Below are 7,073 nucleotides of genomic sequence, written 5' to 3' on the forward strand. Positions count from 1 at the left end.
AATTAAGAAAAATTGCTCTGACATAAAGTTTATGTTATTTTTCTCTTCAGAGTGCCTTTCTTGTAGAAGTTTGATAGAAAGCTTTAAAACTTTGAACTAGAAAATTAGATGAGTCCTCATCACACTTTATATTGACATCTGTTTTTATTATGGCAGTTTGGTTACATTTTTCTGCAGTAATGAAACAGCTGTTACTGTAACCTGTAGTAAATGATCACCTTATTTTCTTGTTCCAAGCATTTCTTCTCTTATTTGATATTAAAATTGAGCAGTTTTGCACATTGATTCAAGATGTCAAAATTTATTACAACAGAGGACATACATCAAAGTTCAAATTAAAATGGAACATTTAAAATGTTGTTAAGAGCTTCCATTCAGACTTTTCAAGACACATTTTTAAGTGTAAAAAATAAAATATACAAGAGCTATGATTTAGAAACTATTGAAACCCAGAGGACCTCGTTGCTAGAGCAGTGTGAATTATTTTAAGGGCTATGAACTGTGAAAGCCCAGCTGTGTTGGGGGGCTGGGATTTCTGTGGCACCCAGCTTTCCAAGGAGGTGGCTTATGATTCCTGAATATCAAGCAGTCCAGCTGCTTCAGGAGCTGGGTCAATTTCAGAGAAGGTCTATAAGCTGTCACAAAACAGGTTTTCTCTCCTTTCCAAGGGGAAAATAATGAAATGGATGCATTCCTACAGCATACATAATTCTTCTAACAATTCAGTATTTTTTCATGGGAAAACATTGTGTTTCTAACCAGGTCTCACTGGGACGTAGCTGTCTAATCTCTCTGTAACACACAACAAACTTGTTTCTCTATTCACTGTAGTGTAAAGGTCACCTGTAACTACTACTTGCTCATGCTATGATTTAATATACCTCTCTGTTTACAGCTCGTTAGTGTTGCCCATCACTAAGACTGAAGGCCACAGCATTGGCTATCCCACATCACAGCAAGACTGATTCTAAAATTAAAAAGAAAAAAAAATCCAAATTATTTTCTCCAGAGTAAAGTCATGCTGTCATTCCTCCATAAACATTAGAATATTTGCTGAGGGGCTTAGTCTAAATTTTTGGCTTGCAGAAATCATAATAGCTCTGTGGTGCTCACTAAGAAAAGATTTCTGATATGCAATGTAAAATATCTACATTTCAACTGAAATTTAATGACAAGCTTCAATACCTTGCTCTCAAACTGCAGTGTGTTCAACTGTTTCCTTCCAGATGCAGTTCAATTACAATGCAGCTCTGACTTTCAATGTTAAGTTCTTTAGGTCAAGAGTACACTATTATAAATCTGGAGATCACATTTGGTTCTTGGTGTCAACTGACAAATCAATAGTCATATAAATATTAACCAAAACTTCAGTTTCATTTCTTTTATTGTTAGGACTTAGTGTTAACCATTCCTAAATGTAGCTATTGTGACTTCTAGCGCTTTTAAAAATTGGTATTTTATTAAAAGACAGTATTAATATGTAGCCAAAAGTCTAGTCTTTGTAGCCAAATGGCACTCCTGGTTTTATCACTACATTTGCAAATAACAAACTACCAATTATCAGCACAGCAAACAAAACTAATAAATAAATTGACCAAAAGCCTCACATTGCTAATTTCTTGGTGCCATGATTCTTCAAAGAAAGAAAGTTCTTTAAGATGTGACTAGGATGACAATCTCCAAAAACATTACATTTTTAGGAGAGAATAAATGGCAGTCTCTAAAAATCCAGAAGAGGAGGATAGAGTGACTTAATTGGAGAGAATGACTGTCTATAAAAATAAGTTTTACTCCTAAATTACCTTTAATGAGGGCTTGAAAGAGCAGTGAAATCACAAAAGAATATCTACTCTTCATTGTTGTGACACTTCAAGGAAATATATACCATACTTTCTTCCCAGCAGTCAGCCAATTCTCCAGGCAGTCGTACAAAATGCAACAGAACTCAGCTATGACAAGAGGATAGTAATGCGAGTTCATTAAAATGTAGTGAATGAGTCAGGTTAGGTCCCTATAAATAAAGATGCTCTTTAAAATGTCATACATATATGTAGGCTAGCCAAAACCTCTGTACATATTATTTATAGTGTGTTATACTAGTACTGTGAAGCTGACCTCAGCTTGTCTGGGGACCACCTTGTACTGGGCCAAAACATTATAACATCCTGTGCCATATCTAAATAGTTTCCAAACCTTCTGTGCTTGAAGATCTGCCTCTTTTCAGCCAGAGAAATCTAACAGGCACTGCTGGTTTATTTCAGATAACTTACTGCTATCATTAACGATTTTCATGCCAATGTTGAACTACAACCCTATGCTCTACTTACATTTAGCACTCTACAGTGTGCTAAAAAAAACCCTAAACAAACCTAAACTTATTAATTAAGTTGAGGGTTTTTTCCTATGAATGAATTCAACCTATGTGACCTTTTTAAATTTAGCTTATTTTCAAGGCTGATATTGAGGTAGCTGCCTTGGACTTTAAATGGGCAAAGACTCTCAGAACGGTTGAGATTGAGGAAAAGAACTCTGGAGGTCATCTGGTCCAACACACCTGCTCAGGCAGGGGCGCTTAGACACAGCTGCCAAGGTTTAAACCCAGACAGCTTTTAAATATCCCAAGGATGGAGACTCCACAGGCCTCTGAGTGGCCTGTACCAGTGCTTAGTCACTGTCACAGTACAAAAGTGTTTCCTGTGTTCAGAGGGAACATTTTGTGCTTCAGTGTGTGCCCACTGCCTCTGGTCCTGTCATGGGCACCAACGGTGGTAGTGGTTCTGTCCTCTGTACCCTCCCTTCAGACACATGGATCCCCACTGAGTCTCCTCCAGGCTGAACAGTCCTGGCTCCCTCAGCCTTCTCTCACAGAAGAGATGTTTCACCTCCATGGCCCTTTTTGGACTTAATGAGATTCTTGTCAGCCCATGTCTCCATCCAGCTGAGGTCACTCAGGACCCTCTGGCATATCAGCCACTCTTGCTACTTTTGTGTCATCAGCAAACTTGCTGAGGATACACTCTGCCGCAGAATGCTGATCATTAATGAAGGTGTTAAACAGGACTGGACCCAGTATTCACCCCTGGCGTGCACCAATTACTAGTGTAAACTAGATTTTGTGCCACTGATCCTCATTACATGAGCCTGGCTGGTTTTCAGTCCACCTCACCCTCTCCCAATCCTGTCCATTCTTTACGATCCTGTAGTTCCCCAGATCCTCTTTCTTGCCCTTCTTGATGATATGAATGGTGCTTGTTTTCTGTCAGTCATCAGGCACTTCTAATCATGATTGTTTGAAGATTATATGCCTTGCAATGACATGTGCCAGCTCCTTCCTTCATTACCTGTGAGGATTCCATCAGAGTCCATTTGTTCAAGTTTTCTCTGTCCTGATCCTCTTCTGCCATGGGTACATATTCCTTGCTCCAGGCTTTCCCCTATGTTTCTTGGACCTGGGATTCCTAAAGACTGGTCTTATTAGCAAAGACTGAAGTGAAGAAAGCATTTGTTACCCTGGCTTTTTCTTCAGCCATACCCATATTTTTCCTAGTCTTCTTTTTGTCACCTACATACTTTTAGAAGCCCTTTTGGCTGCCTTTGACAATCCTAACCAAATTGAATTCCATTTGGGCTTTGGCTCATCCCATTCCTACATGCCCAGACAGAGTGTCTGCATTCCTCCAAAGTCCTACATTCCTCACAAAACCTGTATTTATGTTGCTAAATAGAAAACACTGAGGCAGACAAATAAACTGTCAGCTATCTGTATTCCTTGTTGTCATGCTTCTACATACTGTCTAGTCACTAATGGTGACTAATTTTCTCTGAGACATAGTCTTGGCATGATTTGTGGATAAAGCATGGGCCCAGGACCGTCCCCAATAGGCAGTATTTTCAAGACTGCAGCAGATATTGAACTTTTACCCATATTTCCTTGTTTATTCCGAAAGCTTTTCGATCTCAAATACACTCATATACCTTCCCAACTTACTCCTTGCCACATAACACACATTACAATATTGTGCTGTTAAAAAACCCCCACTGCAGTAGGCTTCAACATTGCCTTTTGAATTAAAAAAAAACCCAACACATTAAACATAACATCATTTGCTACTCAGAAACAGCACGGGATTAACAACAGACATAGGGCCAAGTGCTAGGAGATGTGAATGTAGGAGGTCTGTGCCACTTGGCCTCAAATCTGAAAATAAATTCAGAGTTGAACCATTCAAGAGATGCCTAAGTGACATCTTCCAAAGACTAGAATGGAATTATTTTAGATATTTGGAGATAATTTGGCATATTTTCCTAAAAAAGAGAGGCTGGCAATAAGAGAGTTTTATTAGGTAGAGTTTCCATTATATTGATTTGATTTTTTACCATAGCTATCTTCTTTGAAGGTTGGAGTTGTAAAAATATTGTCGTGAATGTCTTCTTTCTTTTTCTCTCTGTGTTTCATGTAAAAGGTGCTTCTTCTTGCCTAAAGGAAATGTCCCAGCCCTGAACTGACAGCACTAGATCAGAGTGGACCTCAATTCTACCCATGCCATCTTCCTATTTTAACAGCTAGTAGGTACAAATCTCCATGTCCCCCATTTGCAACACCTAAGCAATTGCTTCTGATAGTGGGATTTGTCAAAGGCTCCATGAAGACTGGACACCAGCTGGCAATTTATATTGATGCACATAACTGAGAAGTACATAATGACAGACATTGCTGACTGCCTGTACTAGCAATCAAGAGAGGGAAGGAAATTACGAGATTGTGTCAGCTGATGGACTCTGACTTCCTTACTTTTGGACTCTCAGAATACCACAAGTAATTTCCCACTGGTCAAGCTGATCCTATGAAACAGTGGAATAATACTGACCAGAAAAGGAAAAATCTTTGAAAATCTGGTCAAAAAAATTGCTTCCACCTTTTACTGAAGAAATACAGCTACCATTCATAAAAATGATACAAAGCTTCGGAGTTCTCAGTTTGACTCCTCACTGATACTGGATGAACAGGTAACATCAGTTTCCAAAAACATTTTTTTTTGCCTCTCCAGCTGGTTGGGAAAATTAATTACTTTCTCTCTAATGAGAATTTTACTGAGGTAGTCTACAGTTCTTTCTGACTCCCCTAAAGACTTCTTTAACTGTGTGGTGTGGTTAGAAACTGAATGTGACTGTCATAAGCACATTCCAGTGGACATGAAATATGTCTTTCTACCTTCCTTCTGGTTCCAGTCACTGAAGAAAAATGAACTTTGTATGGAAGTCCATAATGGTAAGTGACTTCCTCTTTGAGTTTAAGGTCCTCTTTCTGATATCAAAGATCTTGAAGACAATTACCAAACAGAACAGGATTTGAGTAGGCAAATTCTATAACCACACAGAAAATAACAAGTTAAAGCTGGGGACAGGAGTTATTTATCAAAGCAGAAAATGCCAAAGTGAGGGTCTGAACACTTGAAGTGGGTGTCATGTCTGTCTGTTCAGGTCAACAGATTTTCTTTTCTAGACACATTCTCCAATATTTGTAACCTCACAATTTTTTTCCCCAGCCTTCTTATCATGGCTTTCTCTTTTCTACTAATTCCCAAATGAAATCTTATTTCAAGAGGCTTTTTCTTTATGAAGAAGGAAGTAAAAACCTCTTTTAGAAGTTCACTAATTTCTGCATTACTGTCATTGGTTGCCACTGTGCTCTCTCTGAAGCCCCCTGGCTTCGCCTGCCCCGCAGAGGCACGGTCAGCAGTGAGGGACACTCCCCTGTGTCTCGTGGCAGATTCGGGGAGCGGCTAAGACAGAGCGCTTTGCTGTCTGCCTTGTATGGAGGAGAGGCAGCGTCCGAGAAGACAATGAGGGAGTCGACTCACAGCCGGGGAAAAGTCTCAGGTTTATTGTAGGCTCTGAGGAGCTCTGAGTTCCATGTCCCTGCAGCTGAAAGTGAGTCACATGGCTTTCATAATCACCTTAAGTACCAGGGCGGAGACAAGGGGGAAGGACGCCCACCACCCAATGTAGGAGTTCAGGGAATGGAAGTCAGGAGGACAGACAGAAACACAAACCAATGGAGGAAGGTTAAGGGAGGGACCCGTGGCCTTTGTCCACTCACTCGATGCCCAAGGTGGAAAAATTTGTGAGGGTGGGATTAGGAGCTGTGTGATGGACAAGGCACCAGGAAGGGGTGGCATTGGAGGAGGGGTGGGAGAGCTCAGGATGGAACCATTGGGGGAAAATTGGGGGTGAAGGGGCAAACCATTACAGAACTGTTACAAAGATATAAAAACACAATACAACAATTGGTTTTATGGGGAAGGTGAAGAGACGCTGACATAAAGTAGAAAATATTTGGTAAAAAGAAATACAACTGCAGATGAGAAGAATTTTGTTAAGTCAAGCAGATGACTGTAAAAAAATTCAGAGATTGATAAAGTACTAAAATAAATTAAGTCAGTGCTATTGCAGTTGGATTTCAATGCTGATAAATATATAACAATACTATAAGGAAAAACTGAAGCACACTTTAGAAGAGCCTAAAATGAACAGCACCAGGAATGTTTTGAGAATCTGATGTCATTGCAAATATGTTAGTGAGGAGCTTGGTTCAAGACAGTAAGACAGGAATCAGATGAAGGATAACCTAAGTCACTAGAGATTGTAAGAACTGGGAAATTTTATAAAAAAAAGTTATTGCCATTACACAATTCATTGCTATATATATAATTGTGATTATATAATTCATTTATAGGTTTGTCTGGGATACTTTATGTAAAATTGGCCACCCCATCTTAAAGACAAAAAAGAATAATGCAGAACAAAAAGGGAACCAGAATTGCATGAAAAAATTTTCAAACATATGGCTATAAAAGCAGTTTATATCAAGAGAAATTCAAAGGCTTTTTTGCTTATCATAGAACACAGCCTGTTACGGCACTAGATTAAAGAATATAAAGAAGTAAAGAGAAACTGTTTGCAGCTTCTGTTGTCCTAGCTCTTAAAAATTTGAAACATATAAAGAAACTGATGTCTGAGGAATCTAAAGTTCATGAAAGGCAATACTTTTCTACATAGAACATTAAGCACAT

Source organism: Anomalospiza imberbis, chromosome 1 (assembly GCF_031753505.1).
Source record: "Anomalospiza imberbis isolate Cuckoo-Finch-1a 21T00152 chromosome 1, ASM3175350v1, whole genome shotgun sequence".
In the NCBI taxonomy this organism is placed as follows: Eukaryota; Metazoa; Chordata; class Aves; order Passeriformes; family Viduidae; genus Anomalospiza; species Anomalospiza imberbis.